This window comes from Cervus canadensis, chromosome 21 (assembly GCF_019320065.1).
Source record: "Cervus canadensis isolate Bull #8, Minnesota chromosome 21, ASM1932006v1, whole genome shotgun sequence".
NCBI lineage: Eukaryota > Metazoa > Chordata > Mammalia > Artiodactyla > Cervidae > Cervus > Cervus canadensis.
This window is the reverse complement of record NC_057406.1, coordinates 43,077,032-43,102,429: the sequence shown is the minus strand read 5'-3', so window position 1 is coordinate 43,102,429 and position 25,398 is coordinate 43,077,032. Positions and strand designations below refer to the sequence as shown.

Genomic DNA, 25,398 nt, shown 5'->3' with positions numbered 1-25,398 from the left:
TTTCTTCAAAAATACTAAATTTATTATTTCTCGCATTATCAGCTCACAGCCTATACCACAAGCTGAGGTTTTTATATAAATGGGACTAAAAACGCCAAAGCTTCTTTCTGGTCTCTTAAAAAATACAAAGTCTTTTACACTAAATTTCATTCTGCTCAACAAAATTAATTATATGCTCTTATTCAAGTTATTTGCCTATATCCTTACCCCGTTAATATAGTCTCTGACTCTAAATATTCAGTTTTTGTATTAATAAATATAGAAACCTCCATCATAAACTCCAATCAACCCATTATTCAACAACTCTTTATTGAACTACAATCTGTTGTTAGAAATCGCAATTCTCCCATTTATATTACACATATTCGAGCGCATTCTTGTCTGCCAGGCCCCATGACCTATGGTAATTAGCAAGCTGATAAACTGGTCTCTTTTGCTACTCCGGAGGAACAGCATGCTCTGTTGCATAACAATGCTGGCTCCCTACACCAGCTATGGAAAATCCCATATCGTCAGGCTAGAGAAATCATTAGTAACTGCTCCACTTGTAGACCCCCACACCTTCGACCCATCGCACAAGGTATTAATCCTTGCGGTTTACAGCCTAATGAACTATGGCAAATGGATGTAACTCATTGCCCTAAACCTTCTCCATCCTCTTTTCTACTTGTCTGTATCGATACAAATTCCTCTTTTATCTGGGCCACACCTCTTCGCGGTGAGGCTACACAACATGTAACTCACTTGTTAGCTTGTTTTGCTGTAATGGAAACACCTAGTTCTATTAAAACAGACAATGGCCCTGCCTATATTTCTAGACACTTTAAACAATTTTTACCATCTTTTTCTATTAAACATATTACAGGTTCCTTATAATCCACAGACACGAGACATAGTCGAACAAACACATCACACACTAAAGTTACAAAAAAAAAAAAAAACTAAAGAAGGGGGAATACACAGGAACACTACTGTCTTCCTTATCTAAAGCAGACTTTACTAGGTTCCAACATAAGATATTTTCTAAACTCATAATTATTGTTAATACAGCTCTATTTCTTTTAAATTTTTTAAACCTACCACAGGGAAATATTTTAACAAGAGAAGAAAGACTTCGAGGAATTGAAGGACACTTCTCTTCCTCTGCCCATTTGGGACCAAGACGGGTTCAATAAACAATAGAAATTTGAGAAATTAATCTTATGGGGAAAGGGATATGCTTGTATTTCCCCAGGTGGATCCAACAAACTTTTTCCTCGGAAAACTCGACCCACGGGGGCCCCCGACATTCAAAATGGAAACAACAAAAACCCCGGGAGGAAGAAATTCCAATACAGGCCATGGCTGCTCTAAAGATCTCCAGAAAGCACCGCCCTCAACGACATCAACCCTATGATCTCCCCACTTGGGGACAAATAAAAACCCTCACTAATCAAGTTAAGAGTCTGATTTCGCAACAGGGAATGCCTCAGAGTCCTGAAACCTTATTGCTATGCTCTGTTGGCCTGCAACCCATCCCCCTCATCCCCCCCTTTATTTCAGGTCATAAAATGGACGGAGAAAAGACCCAGCATATCAACCAATGACTCCACCCACATGCCCCCTCCCTGGAACCCTCACACCCTGGGGAGGAGGGAAAACTAATTAGCATTTCTTTAGGTTATGAAGTCCTGCTTTTGCGTATGGGCCCAGCAAAATTATGCATAAAAGTCAGCGGACAAACTTGGGCTTTCATCCTGCCTCCAAAAGACTTTTGGACATTGCTGCCCTTTTTCTGTCTGTGAACCATGTTTACTACTGAAACTTTAGGGAAAGAGTTAGGGAAAGAACAAAAAACATTATGTAAAAGGTTACTAACACAAAGTTGAAACATTACCATGACAAAGGACTTCTTGGCTGACACCCTCCTCCTCCTCAAATCATCCTCGATAAACAAATTGGGCCTGAACTAGAGACATATAAAACATATGGAAACTTGCTGCCAGCACCAAAGAACTTGGGACTCGGACAGGACATTTCACAGAGAGCAGTCGTGGTCATAGTAACTATTTCTTTCTTTATAATCAGTCATATTTTATTTATATACAGGCCTGTGTCCCACTTCCTTTTGTTATAGCCATAAGAAATTTACAAATTGATCTGTAACTTGTATTAATTGCCAATTTTGTGTTACTCCTGTTCATTTCAATCATAGTACCTACAGCTGGGAACAAACCAAATTTCATTCACATGATAATGCCTCTCTGAGTGTACAATTACTGCAAAAGGAAATCTTTGAAACTTTCTAAACGTCTGCCCTCCTCCACTAATTTAGAAACTAGCTAAACAAATTATCCGGGCTAGACCCACAAAGATGATTTCAAAGTACTACCCACAGCATCGGGTCTAGAACTGTAACTTTGGTGATTGTCTTGATAATTGTATTTGTTGTTAATCGTCGCCCTTCTATAAGGTTGGTTAATACTAACCAAACTCATTTGGTCAGGACCTTTTTTTTTTTTTTTACAAATATAATAAAATAGGGGGAATTGTCAGGAAGCATTTAACAAAAGGCTTCCTGTGTGCTGTTTTGGATCTGTCACGAACCCTCTGGCCCTTATTGATTCCTGAATATTCAGGAATTAAGAGGAGAGACAGCCTTTCCCAGGGCTGAGGAATCCAGGCATTTCTCATTACAGTGATAAGTACCCTCTTCCTTATTATGAGCCAAATGGTAAAAGATGATTGTTTGCAACTCTCTCTCTTTGATAGGGATCATCTTATGTTTTGTAAGTCTGGAATTTTAATCTTTATCTTTGCTGAGAATTACTACAGTATATATGCCCACGCCATGTTGATTAAAACACCTTTGCTCCATCAGAGCTTTGGTCCCCCGTGTCTTTCTTTCTTTTCTTCTTTCTCTCTATTCTTTCTCTCTCTCTCTATTTCTGACTAATTCTTTGGAGCGCGGAGGCCCGCTGAGCTCACTTCCTTGCCCGGGCTCCTAAGACCCTCTTGAGAAGGCGCACTGTGCCTTCACCCACTCGAGAGGGCGCCTGGTGCTAACCCTAACCCTAAGAACAGGGCTCTATTGGCTTTCCGCATAAACCAGGGGATATCAGCCTCTTTTTCTCTCTTACTCTCGGAACCACCAGGTTCCAGTCCATTAAAGGACCAACACTGGAGCTTACTCAAACTCATGTCCGTAGAGTCAGTGATGCCATCCAACCGTCTCAATTCCTAGGCAGGTTAATAAGAAGTCAGGGTCCCCAAGGAGGAGAAAGGGGTCAGGGGGGCTCTCAAGGAGGAGATAGGAGTCTGGAATTCTCCAGGAGGAGGAAAGGGTAAACTTTTTTTTCTACATTCCTTAGTGAGGATTATATAACAACAAAGTACCCCGCTTGAGGACAGTTTCTCCTTCCTGAAAACCTTCTGACTAATCCTGTTATCTTAGAATGTATATTATGGGAGTGGGTCTGGTAAAATCTTTATATTGTTAAGTTCTAATCCTGTTATCTTAAAATATAAACTGTGGGAGTGAGTCTGGTAAGATCTTTACAACCTTGAGACATTCTTTTGATTTCTTGTAATACCAATTGAAAAGTATATAACTCCCATGCTTAGACTAGCGAGGGGGACATTCTCTGTCCCCCTTCTGATGTCTATGTCAGAAGCTTTCTCTGTCCCTTTTTAATACTTTAATAAAACTCTGCTACACAAAAGCTCTTGAGTGATCAATTCTGTTCCCTGGGCCTGAAGCTAAATCTTCTTTGTAGATCGCAAATCTGGCAAATATCTCTTGTAGAGATTCTTTTGGATATCTGCCCAGAAGTATAACTGCTTGATCATTTGGTAGTCCTTTTTTTTTTTTTTTTAGAACACTTTATACTTTTTTCCCCAGAGGCTATACCATTTTCACAATCCCACCAACAGTGCACAAATGTCATATCTCTTCACACCTTACCAACACTCATTGAAGAGTAGCCATCCTGATAAGCATCATCTTCCAGCCTTGTCAGGGATTCATTTTAAAGGTAAGTAATAATTTGAAAATGACTATATATATCCTATTCCATGGAGCATATAATTACTCATTTTCACATCTATTGAGATTTTCTAACTCCCTCATTACATTTATTCTAGTTAGTTCACAGATGACTGTAAGAAAAATTATTTTGTCCTCCTTTATATATTTATTCATTTTTACATCATATAGTTTTCATCTTATTCTATGAGTTTTAAAGCATTCCTTTTTTTACCTTATGATTTCCAGTTTGTTCCAGATGTGTTCAACTGAAACCCCTTTAAGCCTGCTCTGTCTTTTTGATAAGCTTCCATCATTTAACCCTGAAGAGGCTAGGAGAGTCTATGTTTACTCAGGCGTCTATGAGTCCACAGACCTACACTCCTGGCATCTTGAGGTTGCTGCTGAGTTACAGTTCCTGCACCCATGCCTTCTACCTGGGGTAAGTTCCTGCATCTGGGTGAGAGTTCCAGAAGCTTGACCACTTTGCTTTGGGGCTGGATCCACGGTTGGCTTTTGATTAAAATCTTTCTGAGGCCTACCCCACCCATGGATTTTGGACCTTCAGGCCGTTAGACCTGCCTACTGTGTTTTCTTGTAGAATCTTTCACAGACCACCCCTCCTACCCTGCGCTGTTTAGATGGACTTTTGAGACAGATTCAAAGACTTTGCACCTCATCGCTTTTGGCCCACAGGGGCCTGGCTTCTTTCCTGGGCCCTAGGACTCTGCAGACTGCGCTGTCTTCCTGAGAAACTGCCGTCCCCCTCCCCCACTGCCTTGATAAAAGGCCCAATATCCCCTTGATGTTCAGTCGCTAAGCTGTGTCCGACTCTTTGCGACCCCTTGAAACTGCAGCTCGCCAGGGTTCCTTGTCTCCTAAGAATACGCTTTTCAGAAGGATGGGATTTAGGACTGAAGAACTCCCAAGAGCAAGTCACCTCCTCCACGCAGGGATCTGGGGCTTTGCAGAAGTGAAGATTCCAAAGGGGAGATTGGCAAAGCTGCTGACAAGGAAGTGAGGAGGATGTAGAGAGAGAAAGACAGAGGAAGAGTGAGGAGAAATGGAAATACGAGGGGCTAGATGGACTAGATGAACTTTTATTGGCAAAGTAGATGTCTCTGATTTTTATTATGCTGTCTAGGTTGGTCATAGTTTTTCTTCCAAAGAGCAAGTGTCTTTTAATTTGATGGCTGCAGTCACCATCTGCAGTGATTTTGGAGCCCCCCAAAATAAACTCTCTCACCATTTCTATTGTTTCCCCATCTTGCCATGATGTGATGGGACTGGATGCCATGATCTTAGTTTTCTGAATGTTGAGTTTTAAGCTTTTTCACTCTCCTCTTTCACTTTCACCCAGAGACTCTTTAGTTCTTCTTTTCTTTCTGCCATAGGGTGGTGTCATCTGCATATCTGAGGTTATTGATATTTCTCCCAGCAATCTTGATTCCAACTTGTGCTTCATCCATCCAGCCTGGCACTTCGCATGATGTACTCTGCATATAAGTTAAATAAGCAGGGTGACAATGTACAGTCTTGATGTACTCCCTTTCTGATTCGGAACCAGTCTGCTTTTCCATGTCCAGTTCCAACTGTTGCTCTTGACCTGCATACAGATTTCTCAGGAGGTAGGTCAGGTGGTCTGGTATTCCCATCTCTTTAAGAATGTTCCATGGTCTGTTGTGATCCACAGTCAAAGGCTTTGGCACAGTCAATAAAACAAAAGTAGATGTTTTTTTCTGGAGCTCTTTTGCTTTTTCTATGATCCAACGGATGTTGGCAATTTGATCTCTGCTTCCTCTGCCTTTTCTAAATCCAGCTTGAACATCTGGAAGTTCAGGTTCAAGTGCTGTTGAAGCCTGGCTTGGAGAATTTTGAACATTGCTTTGCTAGCGTGTGAGACAAGTGCAATTGTGCAGTAGTTTGAGCATTTTTTGGCATTGCCTTTCTTTGGGATTGGAATGAAAATTGACCTTTTCCAGTCCTGCGGCCACAGATGAATTTTCCAAATTTGCTGGCATATTGAGTGCAGCACTTGCACAGCATCATCTTTTAGTATTTGAAAGAGCTCAACTGAAAGTCCATCACCTCCACTAGCTTTGTTCATATGTATTTAACACACACAGTATTCTAAAAAATTATATTCTATAATACAACCAAATCCCTTCATTCATTTTCTTCTAACATGCTATTAGAGAAATTAAATTTTGCAATTTTATGTTTCTAACACAAAAACACTTCATATTGAATAACAGAAAGGTAAATTTAGATGTATATTAGTAAAATGGAAAGTGTTTCTAAGCTCAGGTTAGCTAAAGTGATCTAACAAATTGAATATTAGAGATCAGTTCTTAAACTAGAAGAGTCAAAATAGCTTTTGTTAAATGTTCATTTTATACTTTCAGTTTATTATTTCAATAAATAATATTATGCCTCTGAAGCAGAAAATATCTTTCTAAACACATCACTGAAGGTTTATTTAACTCAATGTTTCCTCAGATTATTAAAAAAAAAAAAAAAGAAAGAAAGAAAATAGGTTCAACAAGGGGCAATTGAAGTAATGAGCACAGTTACTCCCTTGCTTAAAATGATCCTTTCATTTGCTGAGGGATTCACATATTAGGTTGGTAAAAATAAAAAAAAAAAAAAGTAATTTCAGTTTCAGACCGTGAATTTTAAATCATTATAATGAGGCTCAAACACATCTTTATTAATCAAAATAGGAACCATTACAATCAACACATCTTTACCAATGAGAAACAAGTTTGTTTATTCCTGTAGCATAAAAATTCACCCTTTGGAGTTTGACAAACTCTTGGAAAGCATTTTCTGCCTCCTACTGGTTGTGGAAACATTTTCCCTGCAAAAAGTTATCTAGATGCTTGAAGAAGTGGTAGTTTGTTGGCAAGAGGTCAAGTGAATATGGCAGATGAAGCAAAACTTCATAGCCCAATTCGTTCCATTTTTGAAGTGGTTTTGTGATCTGCAGTCTGGCGTTGTTGTGCAGAATTGGGCCCATTCTGTTGAAAACTGTGGTTTACATCTGCATCTCATGGATTTGCTGAGAATACTTCTCAGATACAACAGTTTTGCTGCGATTCAGAAAGCTGTAGTGGATCTGATAGGCAGCAGACCACCAAACAGTGACCCTGACCATTTTTGGTGCAAGTTTGGGTTTGGCTTTGGGAAGTACTTTGGAGCTTCTTCTCAGTCCAATCACTGAATTGGTGTTTGCCAGTGACCATATATAATCCACTTTTTGCCACATGTTACAATCTGATCAAGAAACCATTCATTGTTGTTTGTTACATAGAATAAGAGAAGATGACACATCAAAACAATATTTTGAATTTCGGTCAGCTCATGAGGCACCCATTTACCAAGCTTTTCCATCTTTCCAATTTGCTTCAAATGCCAAATGATCATAGAATGGGTGACATTGAGTTCCTTGGCAACTTTTCGGATAGTTGTAAGAGGATCAGCTTTGATGATTCTCTCAGTTGGTCATTACCAACTTCCACTGGCTGGCCACCATGTTTTCCATCTACAGGACTCTCGTCTCCTTTGCAGAACATCTTGAACTACCACTTCATTGTATGTTCATTAGCAGTTTCTGGGCCAAATGTGTTGATGTTGCAAGTTGTGTCCCTGCTTTATGACCCATTTTGAACTTGAATAAAAAAATTTCTCAAATGTGCCTTTTGTCTAAAATAATTTCCCTAGTCTAAAATAAATATAAAATACACAGCAAGTAATGTCATTAGCAAAAAAAAAAAGAAAGAAAACATTAAAATATTGTAACATAACCACATTTATTTGAGTGTATTCCAATATCATACAGCAAAGTTCATCAATGCAAGCCACGGATACTTTTGCACCAACCTAATAGATGAATATACAACTACCATAACTGATGCATACAAAAATCTTATGTGAACAGCAAGTAAAAATGAATTTTTCTGTTGTTGAGCTAAAGGGGAATTTTATAATTGTCTTGATGATGTAAGAGTAAGAAAGAATTACCAATAGCAATGTGATCCTGAGGGTCACCTAATAAACATACCACCATTTCTAGTAAATGTGTGTCTAAGAAAGAAAGTTGTAGGATAGGAGAAATATCACAAATGAAATGGTCAATGATATTTGAATCACAGAAATCCAGGTGAAGACCCAAAATCAGTGGAGGGGAAATGACCAGGAAGCCAGCTGCCCAAGAACTGAGTACCAGCTGATGACATATTGTGCTGCTCATGATAGATGTATAATGCAAAGGCTTGCAAATGGCAACATAGTGGTCATAGGACTAGCCGCCAGAAGGAAAAATTCTGTAATGCCCAAGAATATGCAAAAATAATAATAATAGTAGTAATAATAATAATAACTGAGACATACAACCAATATAAAAAATCATCTTTTCTCTGGTTGTAGTGGTGATTAGGAATCTGGGGATGCAAGCACTTGTGAATGAAATTTCCAGGAAAGGAAAATTATGAGGAAGATATACACTGGGGTCTTGAGATGGGAATCCAACAGAGTGAGGGCAATAATGGTTAAGTCTCCAATCACAAAAAAAAAGAAAAAAAAATTCTCCAGTCACATTCAACATATAATGTAGAAGCAGAAACAAAAAATCTACTATCTGTAATGGAGAATTATCTGTCAGTACCAGAATACACTCTATGTGCCTTGTATGAATCTTCATTTACCTTTCGTGATTTCAAACAGCTTCTTGTAATAAATAGGTATAAAAATAAGAAACTACATGAGTAGTTTCAATATATGACATATTAAAAAATCAATGTGCACAAATATACCAATTGCATGAGGTTGAAGATATGTCCTAAAACTGTGCTGCAAAAACTATTATTATAAAGTCAACTCAGTTTTGGAAATTGGCCTGCAAAATCCATAACAGTTTTTTTTTTTTTCATTCTCATTTACAAACTTCCAGTCATATATAACTAATCAAATACTTGTCCATTGTTAAGTAAATTAGGTAAACTCTTGGTTCAGGCTTCAGAAATAATTCATTAATCTTTTACTATTAAGTTCATCAAAATAAAATCTTGCCAGCATAGTAAATTAAGACCTAATAGTTAAATTCTGAAATTTTAAATTTCATATTAAAGTTACATTTGATTCCAGCCCCATTACAGCCTCTATAGAAACTACTGATGAAGACATAGAAAATGACAATAACAGAAAAATAGAGTGTAAGTGTGTCCTACCACAACAAAATAAATAGTAATTGAATATAGTATAGGGAAAAATGTAATCGCATATAAAACAGATACGACCACATTTACAAAAAAAAAATAATAATATATTTAGGACTTCAGCATTTTGCCACATGTAATTGACACCGTAAGAATAAAAAATACAGAAAAGGCCATCACAATCTCCACCCAGTTACAGATATCCAGAGTCTAACACCACTTGCCAGATGCAGCTCTGTGAGGGTGAAAAACTACCGTTTTCTTGTCAAATCGCTTATATCCTCATGTCCCCAGTGAGCACTCATACATCTAATTGTGTGTGTGTTTGTGTATGTGCTCATGTCTGAGTCTTTGTAAACCCATGGACTGTGTAGCTCACCATGCTTCTCTGTCCATGAGATTTTTCAAGCAAGAATACTGGAGTGGGTTGTCATTTCCTCCTCCATGGAATCTTCCTAACCCAGGGATCTAACCCCTGCCTCCTACACCTCCTACATTGGCAGACAGAATCTGTACCACTGTGGAGCCCATACCTAATCAGTAACCGTTAATCTAAGGAAATACTAGTGTATGATGTGTGTGATGATTTGGATGGAACAAATGTGTTTGTAATTGTAGGTTTTCAGAATCTCCAGTGGCCCAGGATGAAAAGAGTGTGACTAATGGAGCAGAAGCATAGCAATGAGGGAATTTGTTAGGCACTCAGTAGTTTCCAACTCTATGCAACCCCATGGACTATAGCCCACCAGACTCCTCTGTCCATGGAATTCTCCAGGCAAGAATACTGGAGTTGGTAACCATTCCTTTCTCCAGGGAATCTTCCCAACCCAGGGATCAAATCCTGGTCTCCTGTATTAAAGCAGATTCTTTACCATCTAAGCCACCAGGGAAGCCCAGCGCCTGTTAGCAGTGGACTTTAAGAACTTCCCTGGTTGTACCATGATTAGGAATTCACCTGCCAGTATAAGGGATGCCGGTTTGATCCCTGGCCAGGAAGATTCCACATGCCACAGAGCAGCTAAGCCCGGGTGCCACAACCACTGAGCCTGTGCTCTAGAGCCTGGATGCATCCACTACCAAGCCTGTGTGTGGCAACTGTTGGAGCCCATGTGCCTACAGCCTATGCTCTGCAACAAGCAAAGCCACCACAATGAGAAGCCTGTGAACTGCAAGGAACAGTATCCCCTGCTTGCCACAACCAGAGAAAGCCCACACACAGCAATGAAGATCCAACACAGCCAACCTGATCCATGTACAACCCAACTGTGGATCTGAAGAAGAACTCATTAATGGCTACTGAGATGAAGAATAATCCATTTTTAAGATTAGAATTGTAACAGGCTTTTATTTTTTCAAATGAATTTTTAAAGACTATTCAAGATAATAAATTGAAGCTATTGCATCACTAAGATAGTTCAAAAATGTGAGCAGACCAAAATATTTCTAAAAAGGGAAACTTATGTAAACATTGTGAATTAGCAGATTATTTTGTATCATATATAACACATATATGTCAACATACCAAGATAATTTTTTCTTTCAATATGTGAATTATCACTAGGAAAAGAGCATATGGGTACCTACCACAAATACTACTCCTACTTATTTTTCTAAAACAACTCTATTCAATATTAAGAAAAAAAATAGGATTTCTGCATAATATTATAATTAAGAAATATTTTCTTCAGCAGATTTTTTGAGGATGTACATGCACACATACTAAGTCACTTCAGTAATGTCCAACTCTTTGCGACCCTATGGACCATAGCCCGCCAGGGAACTCTGTCTGTGGGACTCTCCAGACAAGAATACTGGAGTGGGTTTTTATGCCTTCCTCTGGGGGATCTTCCCAACCTAGGGATCCAACCCACCTCTCTTGTCTCCTGCATAGGAGGTGGGTTCTTTACCACTAGCACCATCTGGGATGTGGATCTACATTTAAGCATTTTGAAGTATTACTAATTATTATAATGTCCATTGTGTGTTGAACATTTACTATGCATGAATTATTGTGTTAATTGTATTTATATTATTTAATCACCATATAAAGCAAGGTACACATAATTATGAACTTTTTTACTTTTTAAAAAACTGAGACTTAGAGACATTATTTTTCTTGCTCACACTATGGAAAAGTTCAGAAATTATGGAGACAGGGCTGTAATAAGATCTTCGATTCTAAAATGTAGTTTGTTAACTGTTATGCAGTACTTCCAACTAAGTAAATAAATCATTAGACAATATGTAGATGACAGCTGCCTAGCTAGCCAGATGTTGAATGCCTCAAACTATACCTAGGATCCAAATGCTCAACATACTTTTGAGTAAATAAATATATGATTGAAAGATTGATATTTTTATACCATAAATGCAAAAAAATTGTCAAGAAATGGTCTCATGAAGCTTTTTAAGAATACCTTTTAAATAAAATTTTATTTTTCAACCATACCATTATTTCATATGCATTAAAGTTTAAAGTAACATATAAACAATAAAATTGAATAAAGGTAAAATCAAAAGAAATTACAGTATTTCAGAGTGAATAAAAAAATCACAAAGGTAAAAAGCAAAAAAACCCAAAAAACACAAAAATAATTTGGTGTGTAACTTAAAAAACTGCAAGGAGTTCCAACCAGTCCATCCTAAAGGAGATCAGTCCTGGGTGTTCATTGGAGGGACTGATGCTGAAGCTGAAACTCCAATACTTTGGCCACCTCATGTGAAGAGTTGACTCATTGGAAAAGACCCTGGTGCTGGGAGGGATTGGGGGCAGGAGGAGAAGGGGACGACAGAAGATGAAACGGCTGGATGGCATCACCGACTCGATGGACATGAGTTTGAGTAAACTCCGGGAGTTGGTGATGGACAGGGAGGCCTGGGGTGCTGTGATTCATGGGGTCGCAAAGAGTCGGACACAACTGAGCTACTGAACTGAACTGAACTTAAAAGCATCACATTCTTATCATTGATTCTCTGTAAAAGTATTATAAATATATTTGTAACTGCATATAGTTTGGATTTTATCATTGGTGGTATTGACTGAGTAATTCTAATTTCTTTTTGTGTGGATTTTAACATTGGACAAACTTATATTGATGTTGAGAATATCACTGCAAGAAAAACAGAAAGTAAGGGAAAATTAAATATGATAGGAAAATAGTTCAGTAGAAAAATTAGAAGCAACAGTGTAAAATAATAGTTTCTTAATGTGCTATATTCCAGCTTTGTCTTTTGAAAGATTCAAACATTTTAATAGCATTACTATGCTCTAAAATTAAGAAGGAAATTCAAGAATGACATAGAAGCCTTCTTAAAGGCCAAATTTGTATGAGAGAGTACTGAAATGAAAAATTACCATAGAAACAAAGAATCAGAGCATTTTGAGAAAGGATATATAGTGACACCACTGTAAATATAAATAATGGTATGGATAGTGATGTGAATATGAATTCATCGTGAAAAAGGGAAGCTCTACAAAAGAATTGTAATGCCAAATCAGTCACATATAAAGAAGGAAAAAAATTTAATAGTCACTGTATCAAAACCTCATGGCACAGGAAACACTTTACACTCGACTTCCAAGATACCATGCTCACCAGCTCTTTGTCCCTCCTATTTCACTGTATGTTCTTTCTACATATTTTTCGACACCTCCTTGTTATTACCTTCTGGATGTTGGATGCAGATATTAAAGTAAGTAAAATAATAAAATAATTGGAAGAAAATATAAGTAAGTATATGATATGATTAGGACTATTAAAGCCTTTCACATAATAATAGATTTAGAAACAAACAAACAAAAAAGGTAAATAGATTTTGCTGCGATTTAACCAAATTTTCTGTATACCATCACCACAAATTGCATTAAATGTTACATAACAAACTGTGAAAAAGGATTTATTACATATGAGATTTGCACAGACTTAATATCCTGGATATATACAAATATCTTAAGAAAGCATAAGGAATTACTTCAAGAACAGTGAAAGGGTAGTAATATCATGTTCAAACATTGCTGATAAACATTTGAAAATTATGACACATTACTAGCAATTACAAAATGTTCATTAACATGAACAAAATGTTACTTGGTTCATCATTTTGGCAAAGATTTAGTATCCTCATGACACATTCTGACCTTGCTGTTATTAATGCATCTTCCAGTCTCCAAGGACACTGTCTCAATTCCTAGGTGCATTAGTTAGCTTTTGTTTGGCTTTGTTTTTTTCCTATATGAATATTTTACATTCCTTAGTGACTTTGGAGCATGGTCACCAAGGACACATTTTTTTTTTTTTTAGCATAGTTAATTTTACGTGTTACAGGTTGACTATATACAAAAAACATCCTCAATCATATCTGTGGTGAAACATCAGGGAACCACTCTGTGTTAAACTGTTGGGTCAGGCCATCAACTTTGCAGGAATGAACGATAATTTTTGTTTTCCTTGACCCATTTACTAGTCTTTCCTTCTATCTATATTTTGTGGAAATAGGTAATTTTAAAATTTAGACTGATTTTTTTCATTCATGGTAAATGTTAGGCACAGGGATATAAAAATGGATATAACTTGTTCATGCATTTCCATTGCTATCTTTGAGTGAGTGTTAAGTGAAAAAGAATCACTAGACTACATCCATGTCACTACTAATAACTGATTTAATTGTGAGACTCTGTGGGGAGGAAAAAAACATCTGAAGCCTGAATGACAGACTAAAGTGTAAGTACTTGCATATTTTTCAAATCAGTATTTTTTTCTATTCGAAATTTGGGAAAAAATTAAAACAGCCCCTTTTCTGGAGAACAGAATGCTACTCCTGTGATGGAAAAGGTCTGGTTATTTGGCCTGAGGGCATAGAATGTGCCTTGGTCTTAGGAGAGAGTATATTTCCTCTATTTCATAGAAAGATGCCCACTAGTCATTTGTATGACCTTGAGGAATTCACTCTTCCTCTCTGAACTTTGTTTTCCATCTTCATAAAACTTGTCGTGCTTTAGAAATCAGTGACATGAGTCTGAAAATTCTCCTGTCCAAAGTAGGTTAAAGGATCTCTGTTTTTTTTTTCCTTTGCTCGATGACCTTTTACAAGGAATTAACAGTGGAGGAGAATGTGGCTCTGGAGGGGAAAAAATGCTTGCCAAGGGCCTGAGCCCATCGGATGACAAATTCTGTAGATCTAAGGAAGACCCTCGGCTTCCCTAGTGGCTCAATGGTAAATAATCTGCCTGCCAATGCAGGAGATACTGGTTCGATCTCTGGTTTGGGAAAATGCCCTGGAGAAGGGAATGGCAACCCATCCCAGTATGCTTGTCTGGAGAATCCCATGGATAGGGGAACCTGGCAGGCCATGGTTCACAGGGTCACAAAGAGTTGGACATGACTGAGCAACTAACACTCTTAACACTTCCAGTGTTTATATATATATATATATATATATATATATATATATATATATATAAAGTGTGTATATATATGTGTGTGTGTGTATATATATATATAAAGTGTGTATATATATGTGTGTGTGTGTATATATATATATATAAAGTGTGTATATATATGTGTGTGTATTATATGTATGTAATTATATATATATAAATAATATAAAAATATAAGTATATAAATATATATATATACTATAAAAACTAAAATAATATATATATACTACACACACATATATGATGACCAGGAGAATTTATTATTTTAAAGCTTCATTTAAATGGTGTGTGTGTTCGATCAGTCCTGTCCGACTCTTTGTGACCCCATGGACTGTAGCTCGCCAGGCTCCTCTGTCCATGAGGTTTCCCAGGCAAGCACACTGGAGTGGGTAGCCATTCCCTTTAGCTTCATTTAAATGGTATGTTCTTTGAAATTCAGTGACTGAGTGGATGTTAACCCAATCTATGTGAATATAACCTGTGCCAAATCATACTACAATAGTCCAGATGTATTTTTTAAAAGGTTTTCTGAGTTAAACTTTGGGGAAAAGTGTAGAAATAAAGCACTGTTATAGAATACTACAGTGTCAGGTGATATGGCCAAATATCAGAGTTCACCTTGATTTTCTAAAAATTATAAAGGTTTGCCATAGTTTAACATCACAGAAAAGTTGACAAATGTCATGGGCACACTGCTGTGGATAGAAATAGAGCATTAAGAGTAACTTATAAGCTGTAGACGTACCTAGACCTTCATGCTGCTACCTGAATAGAGTTACTGTCCTGACTTCTTCTTTTTTAGTGTGAATTCTTTATTCCAAAAGAAAAAGGTGAGGAGTGGCACAGTTTTCCACTTTTGCAAATCTCAATGTTTGCCTTAACATAGGACAGTGAGTTCTCATATCTGCTTCTAACAGCGCGCGTGCTCAGGCCCTCAGTCGTGCCCTACTCTTTGCAGCCCCATAGCCTGCCAGGGTCCTCTGTCCATGGGATTTCCCAGGCAAGCATACTGGAATGCATTGCCTTCTCCTTCTCCATAATGTCCTGGTTTCCAGCTCCATAGATTTGCTGTGCTTATCTCTGAAATCTCTGTGAATGGAATTCTTTTCTGTCTTGCTTCTTCACTCAGAATTTTGTGACAACTCTCCATGCTATTGCATGTAGCGGTATTATTATCACCGTCATTGTTTTACTCTTCCGTTTTATAAATATAATTACAATTTAAAAATCGATTCTGTCATTGGAGGTCATTTTGGTGTTTTGAGTTTTTGGATTATTAAAAATAAAGCCACTTTGAATTTTCTGAAACATTCATTTATTTGGAGTACATATGTATGCATTTCTATTGGGCAAATGCCTAGAATAATAATATCTTGTTTCACATATATCTGGACATTCAACTTAATAAACATATTCAAAAAGTTTTAATAGTGTCTTTAAAAATGTACACATCAACTAAGATATTAATGTTCTATTTACAATACATTCTTAAAGATACTTGGTATGGTCCATACATTTAATGTTAGTTATCCTCATGGTTGTACACTAGTTGTGAATTTAATTTCCTTTTCCCTAAACCCTAAAAAGATTACATTTCATATGTTCACTGGTATTTAAACGTCCTCTTTTGTGAAGAAACTTGTCTAATTTTTCTTAGGCTTGGTTTTGTCTTATTGATTTGTAGTAGAGTTTTATAAATGCTGGGTTCTGTCTTTGAGAATTTTTGCATGCATTGTATGCATTGTATATAAAACCTACATATGGAACATTCTAGTGGATTATGGAAAAAAAAATATATATATATACTCATAACCACTACTGAAATCAAGATATATAATGCTATGTAGCATTCCATGTTTATATATATGCAATTTTCAAGTTTTTCTGTGAAATATACATATAATTTTCTCCTCACAGTAGATTCCTAGGGACAGAGTTGATATGTCACATTTGAATTGTGGTGCTGGAGAACACTCTTCAGAATCCCTTGGCCTGCAAGGAGATCAAACCAGTCAATCCTAAAGGAAATAAACCCTGAATATTCATTGGAAGGACTGATGCTGAAGTTGAAGCTCCAATACTTTGGCCTCCTTGTGCAAAGAGAGGACTCATTGGAAAACACCCTGATGATGAGAAAGATTGAAGGCAAAAGAAGGGGGTGGCAGAGGATGAGATGGTTAAATAGCATCACCATCTCAATGGACGTTAATTTAAGCAAACTCCAGAAGATGATGGAGGACAAAGGAGCCTGGCATGCTACAGTCCATGCATGGGGCCACGGAGAGTCAGACGTGACTCAGTGACTGAACAGCGTCTTCTCTAGGCAATCCTTTCTTTCATTTCACCCTCTCTCTAGGAGGTTCTCATAAATAAGGTGACTTCACTTAGACTGATAATCCCCAAATTTATATTTGCACGAAGAGTGTATCCTACGGTACTCTGACTTCAATATTCAATTTTTTTTGGACGTCTAGATCAGAGTTAGAGGGTTTGAAATGAGACTTTTCCTTGGACAACTCTACGTGGCTTTCATTTTCACTGACTTCAATATTCAATTTTTTTTGAACGTCTAGATCAGAGTTAGAGGGTTTGAAATGAGACTTTTCCTTGGACAACTCTACGTGGCTTTCATTTTCACTTTTTAAAAAAAAATGTTTTTCTAAAGGCAGAGAATTTTTTGTTAGGTCTATGATCTATTTCAAGTTCATTTTTTGTTGTGTTCAGTTTTGTGTCCGTTATATGGAATTGACTGAAGATGTTGTTTACTTCTTGTATATGTCTGTGGATTTTCAGTCAATTCTATCAATTAATTAGTAAGAGAATCTCCAACTATAATTGTTAATTTATCTATTTCATCTTTCATTTATGGCAGTTTGTGCTGCGCTGTCCCTTCAGTAGTGTCTGACTCTTTGTGACCCTATGGACTATAGACCGTCAGGCTCCTGTGTCCGTGGGGATTCTCCAGGCAAGAATACTGGGCTGGGTTGCCGTGCGCTCCTCCAGGGGATCCTCCTGACCCAGGGATCAAACCTGCATCTCTAAAGTCTCCTGCATTGTCAGGCAGGCTCTTTACCTCTGGTGCCACTTTATAAGCCCTTATGCCAGTTTATCCTTCATATATTTTGATTGCATCACTAGATACATAAATAATTAGAATCTATGTTCTTGGTTATTTGACTCAATCATCAGTATGTAATTTTCTTTTGTTTGCTTGTTAATTTTCTTTGGTAGCAATATGCACTCCAGCATTCTTTTGATTGTGTTTTATATGATAAAATTTTTCTATTTTTTATTTTTAATCGATAGTTTTTAATAGATATTATTAATTTCTTATTTTAATTAAATTAATTATTATTCATTAAATAATTGGTATTATTTAATAGATATTTAAAATAATAACATAGATAAGGTTATTATATTTGAAGTGGAGTGCTTGTATATAGCTTCCAGAGAAGTAATTTTTTTAATTGTTCTTATAATCTCTTTTGATTACCATGATATGCTTTGATCACTTATAGGCAGTGTATCATCATTTATGTTTGGACTTCTATCATTTTGTTAGTTGACTGTTCTTTGTTCCCATTGCTGTTCATTCTTTTGTTTCTACTTTCCTGCCTTCAAGTGAACAGTTTTAGTGTTCCATTTTAATTTATAGAATGTTTTTTACCATATCATTTCTTAAAAGTTTGTGTGTGGTCTGTAAATTATAATCTACACATTGAACATTTCACAAACCACTTTGATATATTTTACCACTGAGGGTAGAATGTAACAGAAAAAATTGTTACCCTTTACCCTTCTCCTTTTCATTATGGTTGTCCTAACTTGTCTATATACAGTGTTAATTCCATCAGATTATGTTATGAATTTTGCTTTCAACAAATATTTCAAAGGATTTGTATAGTATGGTGTTTTCCTGTTTGTTTTTAATTGTTTGGTAGGAATCTACAATTAAGCCATCTGAGGCTGTAGTTCTCTTTGTAGAATAATTTAAATATGTATTTGGTTACTTTGGGCTTCCCTGGTAACTCAGGTGTTAAAGACTCTGCCTGCAAAGCAGGAGATATGGGATCAATCCTTGGGTTGGGAATATCCCCTGGAGAAGGGAATGGCTACTCACTCCAGTATTCTTACCTGGAGACTTTCATGAACAGAGAAGGCTGGTGGGCTACAGTCCATGGGATTGCAAAGAGTTGACAGGACTGAGTGACTAACACTTTCACTTTTCACTTGTTTACTTTAATGTTAAAAATAGAACTATATAGGTTGGGTATTTAATCTTGCACTAACTTTAGTAGATTGTATTTTTCATAGAATTCACTCATTCGTTCAAGTTGCTGAATCCATTTAGCAGATTTTTTCTTTTAGCACATTTTTATCTTTTCAATAGCTGTATAATTCATAATGATGCCATACCTCACATTTCTGATAAATTCCATCTTTTTTTTTCTTTCAAGATCAGTCTCAATGACAGTTTTATCAGTGTTATTAATCCTCTCCAAGAATCAGCTTTTGATTATATTCATCTTGTCTCTTGTTTCTGTTTTCCATTACATTGATTTTTTAAAATTATTTTCTTTTTTCTATTTGCATACCCTCTGTTTGACTTTTTACATGTAGATTACCTAAAACATCAAAGGTGGTAACGAAAAATCACACAGTCCTAACAACATTCATCTTGTTGGGACTTACAGAGGACCCACAGCTGCAAGTTCTGATTTTTGTCTTCTTGTTTCTTACTTACGTGCTGAGCATTACTGGAAATCTGACTATTATCATTCTAACATTCCTGGATTCTCATCTTAAAACACCTATGTATTTTTTTCTTAAAAACTTCTCCTTCTTAGAAATCTCATTCACAATGGCTTGTATTCCCAGATTCCTGTATAGCATATCAAGTGGGGACAATACCATTACTTGTAACGCCTGTGCTGGTCAAACATTTCTCATTGGATTTTTTGGAGCCACAGAGTTTTTTCTACTGGCAGCCATGTCCTATGACTGGTACGTGGCCATCTGTAAACCCCTTCATTACATGACCATCATGAATGGTAGAGTCTGCACCATCCTTGTGTTCTGCTGCTGGAAATCTGGGTTGATGATAATCATCATACCACTCACTATGGGCCTCCAGCTAGAATTCTGTGACTCCAATGCCATTGATCATTTTGGCTGTGATGCAGCTCATCTTTTGAGGTTCTTATGCTCAGATACATGGTTCATTGAACAGATGGTTTTAATCTGTGCAGTGGTGACATTCATCATTACATTGGTAGGGGCTGTTCTTTCTTACATGTATATCATCAGGCCAGTTCTAAGATTTCCCTCTGCATCAGGGAAGAAAAGCCTTTTCCACTTGTTCTTCTCACATGATTGTTGTTTCCATTACCTATGGCAGCTGTATTTTTATCTACATCAAGCCTTCAGCCAAAGAAGAAGTGGACATTAACAAAGGGGTATTTGTGCTCACTACATCTGTTGCCCCACTGTTGAACCCTTTTATTTATACCTTGAGGAACAAGCAGGTGAAACAAGCTGTCAATGACATTATAAAAAAAAAATTGCATTTTTCTTATATGGTTAAGAGCATACTGGATTTAAACCATCAGATAAAAATAACGTATTGCTTACTTAAACACTTTTCTCTGGAAATCCTAATTGTAAAACTACTTAGAGCAAATCATTTATTCCTTTTTTTAATCTCAACCAAAAGGTTTAAGTCATTAAAAGAACATGAGAATTTATTTCTCAGAAACAAAATCTTCCTTCATCTCTCACTAAGTTTTTCTAATATTATTAAAAAAAGAATTGTATACCATGTTAAATATAGTATCTATGATTCCTGGGAAAATTTCAGAACAATTATTTTTGCTGGACTCCTTTAATTTGCATATGTATAATAAATATACTCTGGAGAAAGAAATGGCAACTCACTCCAGTATTCTTACCTGGAACATTCCATGAACAGAGGGGCCTGATGGGCTACAGTCCATAGGATCACAAAGAGTCAGACACAACTGAGCAATTTTCACACCACACTCAATAAATATACTGAAAGAAACATGTGACATATAGGAAGAAATATTTTATTTTTGATTAAAGTATTAACAAGACAAACATTAAAATAAAAAAACTCAAAATAGGCTTGTTAACTAAATCATATTGTAAGCCAAACATGAAAATAAATATCAAGCATCTGAAAACAAAAATGATCCACAAAAGATACAAGAGAGTTTACTTCAAGAAATAAGTGAAAATTTTAGACCACATCTATATAACAATAGCATGTTAGCACTCATACACACATGCACACATAAAAACAAAAAGAATAAAAAAAATTAGTACTTTTGCTTCCATCTCTATCAGAAAAGCAGTTTGAAACCATATTTTCTTTCTTAAATAATCATGAAACTGAATAAACTATATGAGAAAATGTTTGACAAGCAGCTCAAATTTCCCTCTAGAAAAGGGAGATTATGTAAATAGAGTCCACCATTAGCACTAGTTCAGTCCACACTGTGATATGGAGACTAAGCTCAACATGACTGTCTCTCTGAGTTTAGTTGTCACAGATCAGGTCAGTTGACGTGGTTAGTGTCCTCCAGTCAGGGCTTCATTGAACTGGAATCTGGACATGAGTTCCCCTTGTGTCCTTGGCTGAGCAACTGATTAAATTGCATGTAGGGAAAGTGTAGTCCATGTTCACCAGTGATAACGCTGAGCATTCGACAGAGATAGTAGAGGCCAAGCAGTCATCAGGCTTGGAGTTTTGGCCTAGCCAAAGTAAACAGCTCTTGTGAATAAATGTATCCTCGATGACAGGATTCTAGCTGAACACTGGGAAAGCTACTTAGAAGTAAGTCCCACATTCTGGAGCAAGAGTAGAAACTTAAGTCCTGAGAGTAGAATCTATCCACACTGGTTTTTATAAAAAAAGATCGTGTATACTCAGTATTTGCATAATATCTGTGGCTACTTTTAATGGCAGAGTTGAGTATTTAACAGACACTTTCAGGGCCCAGGAAGGTGAAAATGTTTACTATCTGGCCTTTTGCGGAAAATGTTTGTCCACGTCTGGTGTAGAATTCACTTTGCTGTTTTTTATTATTTGGGAAGAAATAATGAGAGGTGGTTTTCTCAGCAGCTGTTACTCTCTTCATCTTCCCAGATGTCTTCCAGGAGTAACTCTTAAACTTGACCAGCTAAAAGAATCCAATTAGTCCATCCCCCTATATCTTCCCTTTGGCCAGTGAATTCACTTCAAAATAGACTTTGAAAAGACGAGAATTTGGGAAAGTCTGTTATTTTGTCTACCTGGAGCTCCGAAGTGTATGTGCTTAGTTGCTCAGTCATGTCTGCCTCTCAGGTGACCCTGCCAGGCTCCTCTGTCCATGGGATTCTCCAGGCGAGAATACTGGAATGGGCAGCCATTCCCGTCTCCATAGGATCTCGAGACTGAACTCAGATCTCCTGCATTACAAGTGGATTCTTTACCAGGGAAGCCCAGAGCTCACACTAACAACTAAAGTTAGAACCACTTCAGTGTTTTGTAACCAATGGGAAACTCAATTTCTTTGCCACTTAATAGAAACTTTTGTTCAGCACAAAAATTCCTATAAATCTTGAATCTCATCCCAATCTTCCTGGGGAAAAAAAAAAATAGACTTATTTGCAACTCCCAAATGTGTATATGTGTAATTCATATTCAAGCCACAGAAATTTCCTCCCTATGGCTACTGTATTCCAGGTAAGGCCACCTGTATGAAATGCCCATAATTTGGCTAAATTCTTTCATGTGCCATAAATATAAGACATTGTCCCTGAAGTTTGATAGTGTCTCTCAAGTGCCATTTGGCTGAGTCATCACAAGTTGCACTCTGCCCTGCATTCACATAAAAGTACCCTTTCATTTTTGGACAAAGCCACCATTACCTGAAGAGACACAGGGTACAGAATAGAGAATAAGTTTTCAATAAATGTTGACAGAATACATTAACAACTGTATTTTAGAAATTGTAAAATAAATAAATAAATAAATAAAAAGTGATAGTGTTGTAGTGTACAAACGAAGAAAGAGAATTCCATGAGGTTTGGGCCAGTTTATTTGGAATTGTGTCTAAGTGTCTAAGTGCACACCCTAGCTTTTTCTTAAGGTCTCTCTCACCCTCTCAGTAGCAGAGAGGGTTGTCATTGCTGCAGTGGAGTTGGTTTCTCATTTGTCATTTTCTGATTCCTGTAATTGTTATTGGAGGAAATTCTTCCCAGGACCCTCTACAGATGTCCCCTTAGACTTAGGAAAACAAAATTGTGAACTGAACTGTCTACTGATCATCTATTTTTCTGTAGTTGAAAGATCTCTTTCTGGTACAAAGAAAAATGCTGAGTTTTTTCTAAAGTAATCTATGAAGGTTATCCACCAAATCACATTCATTCTAATGATTTATTTTCCCACATAGAGACTACAAATATTTTTAATATATCTGGTAAAAAATATATATCAAAGCCATGCTATTGTAAAAATGTTTCTACCTAAAACTAAGAATGTCATGTATATAAGCAGTTATATGTGCAAAAATATTTAAATAGAAACTTGAGAGCAATCATCTTTATCATAAATAGAAGAAATATAAATAAGTTTCTAAACTTACTAATTATTAAGTGGTACAGAGTAGGCACTGGCACCCAGCTCCAGTACTCTTGCCTTGAAAATCCCATGGACAGAGGAGCCTGGTAAACTGCAGTCCATGGGGTGGCTAAGAGTCAGACACGACTGAGCGACTTCACTTTCCCTTTTCACTTTCTTGCGTTAGCAACCTACTCCAGTGTTCTTGCCTGGAGAATCCCAGGGACCGGGGAGCCTGGTGGGCTGCCGTCTATGGGGTCGCACAGAGTTGGACACGACTGAAGTGACTTAGCAGCAGAAACTAATTATTAAAGAGAGATTAAAGTTATATAAATTTAGTCATTAAAAATATTAGAAATCTCTGTATGCTGATAATTAAAGATGGACCCATGGAATTATCTAGGCCAGAATACTGGAGTGGGTAGTTCCAAATATTGCAACAAAGTAAATTTATATATTAAGAAGTTCAATGAACTCATAAAAGTGATATTTGAAGAAAATAACACATAGATATATTAGAATCAAATCATAGAGAAAGAATTATTAAATGTGCTTATAAAGCAAACTAAATGTAAGATATATGAACATGAATACATATAAAATATATGTAAACATATGCAAAAATATATATTTAAAATTTTAATGAAATAGAATAATACCATAAATAAGTAAAGAAATACAATGGACCATGATCAACAACCTAAATGTCCATCAAAAATGAATGGATAAAGAAGATGTGGTACATATATACAATGAAATATTACTCAGCCATAAAAAGAATAACATAATGTCATTTTCAGTAACATGGATGCAACTAGAAGTTAATATACTAAGGGAAGTAACTCAGAAAAAGACAAGTACCATTTGCCATTACTTATATGTAGAACCTAAACTATGTCACAAATGAACTTATCTACAAAAACAGAAACAGACTCACAGGGATGGGGAACAGACTAGTGGCTGCCAAAAGAAGGTACAGTGGGGGACAGATGGAGTGGGAATCTGAGGTTTGCAGATGGAAACTAGTATGTGTACAATGGATAAACAACAAGGTCATACAGTATAGTGCAGGAAATATATTGAATCTCCTGTGATAAAGTGTAATAGAAAATATAAAAAGAATGTATGTGTATGTAAAACTGAATTGCTGTAAGGCAGAAATTAACACAATATTGTAAATCAACTCTACTTCAATTTATTATTTTTTTCCAATCTGTTATATATATATATGCATATATATATATATATACATTATATATATATATATATGTTTACTTTACAATATTGTATTGGTTTTGCCATACATTGACATGAATCCACCTCGGGTGTACATGTGTCCCCCATCCTGACCCCCCCTCCCACCTCCCTCCCCATCCCATCCCTCAGGGTCATCCCAGTGCACCAGCCCCGAGCACTCTGTCTCATGCATCCAACCTGGACTGGCAATTCATTTCACATATGATAATATACATGTTTCAATGCCATTCTCCCAAATCATCCCACCCTCGCCCTCTCCCACAGAGTCCAAAAGACTGTTCTATACATCTGTGTCTCTTTTGCTGTCTCGCATACAGTCCCATGAAATGTAAAAACAAAAGAATTATAAAGATCTGGGAAGTAACTTTAAAACTATCAACAATAAGTTACCACATTTCCTTTTCTTTTGATAAAAGATTTTTTCTCTATTATTATCTGAATACTTGAAAGTGAAAGTGTTAGTCACTTAGTCATGTCCGACTCTCAGTGACCCCATGGACTGTAACCCACCAGGCTCCTCTGTCCATAGAATTTTGCAGGTAAGAAAGTGAAATGGGCTGCTGTTCTCTACTTATACTGATGCTAACCACCAATCACATTTTTACAGGATTAACAAATTGAAAAAAAAAGTCTTTATCATCTTATAAATTCCTAGCATAATATGGAAATAAAATAACAGAGGCTGACTTTTGTCTTGTAATCTGATACTAATCATTGTATACCTGGACCCTTTCAATGCTAACATTATTTACAGGTACCTCTCTGAGGACATTTTCCCCAGGTCTGTGCTCCCTGCTCAGTCCCCAAAATCTATTACACAAGAAATTCATTAGTAATGTTTAAGACAGGACCACCAAGGATA

The 25,398-nt window shown here is 36.7% G+C and overlaps 1 pseudogene; it reads left to right on the top strand.

Moving 5' to 3' along the window:
- Window positions 1-472: 472 nt before the first annotated feature.
- On the top strand, window positions 473-25,369 carry LOC122423173 (annotated as a pseudogene).
- Window positions 25,370-25,398: the final 29 nt, after the last annotated feature.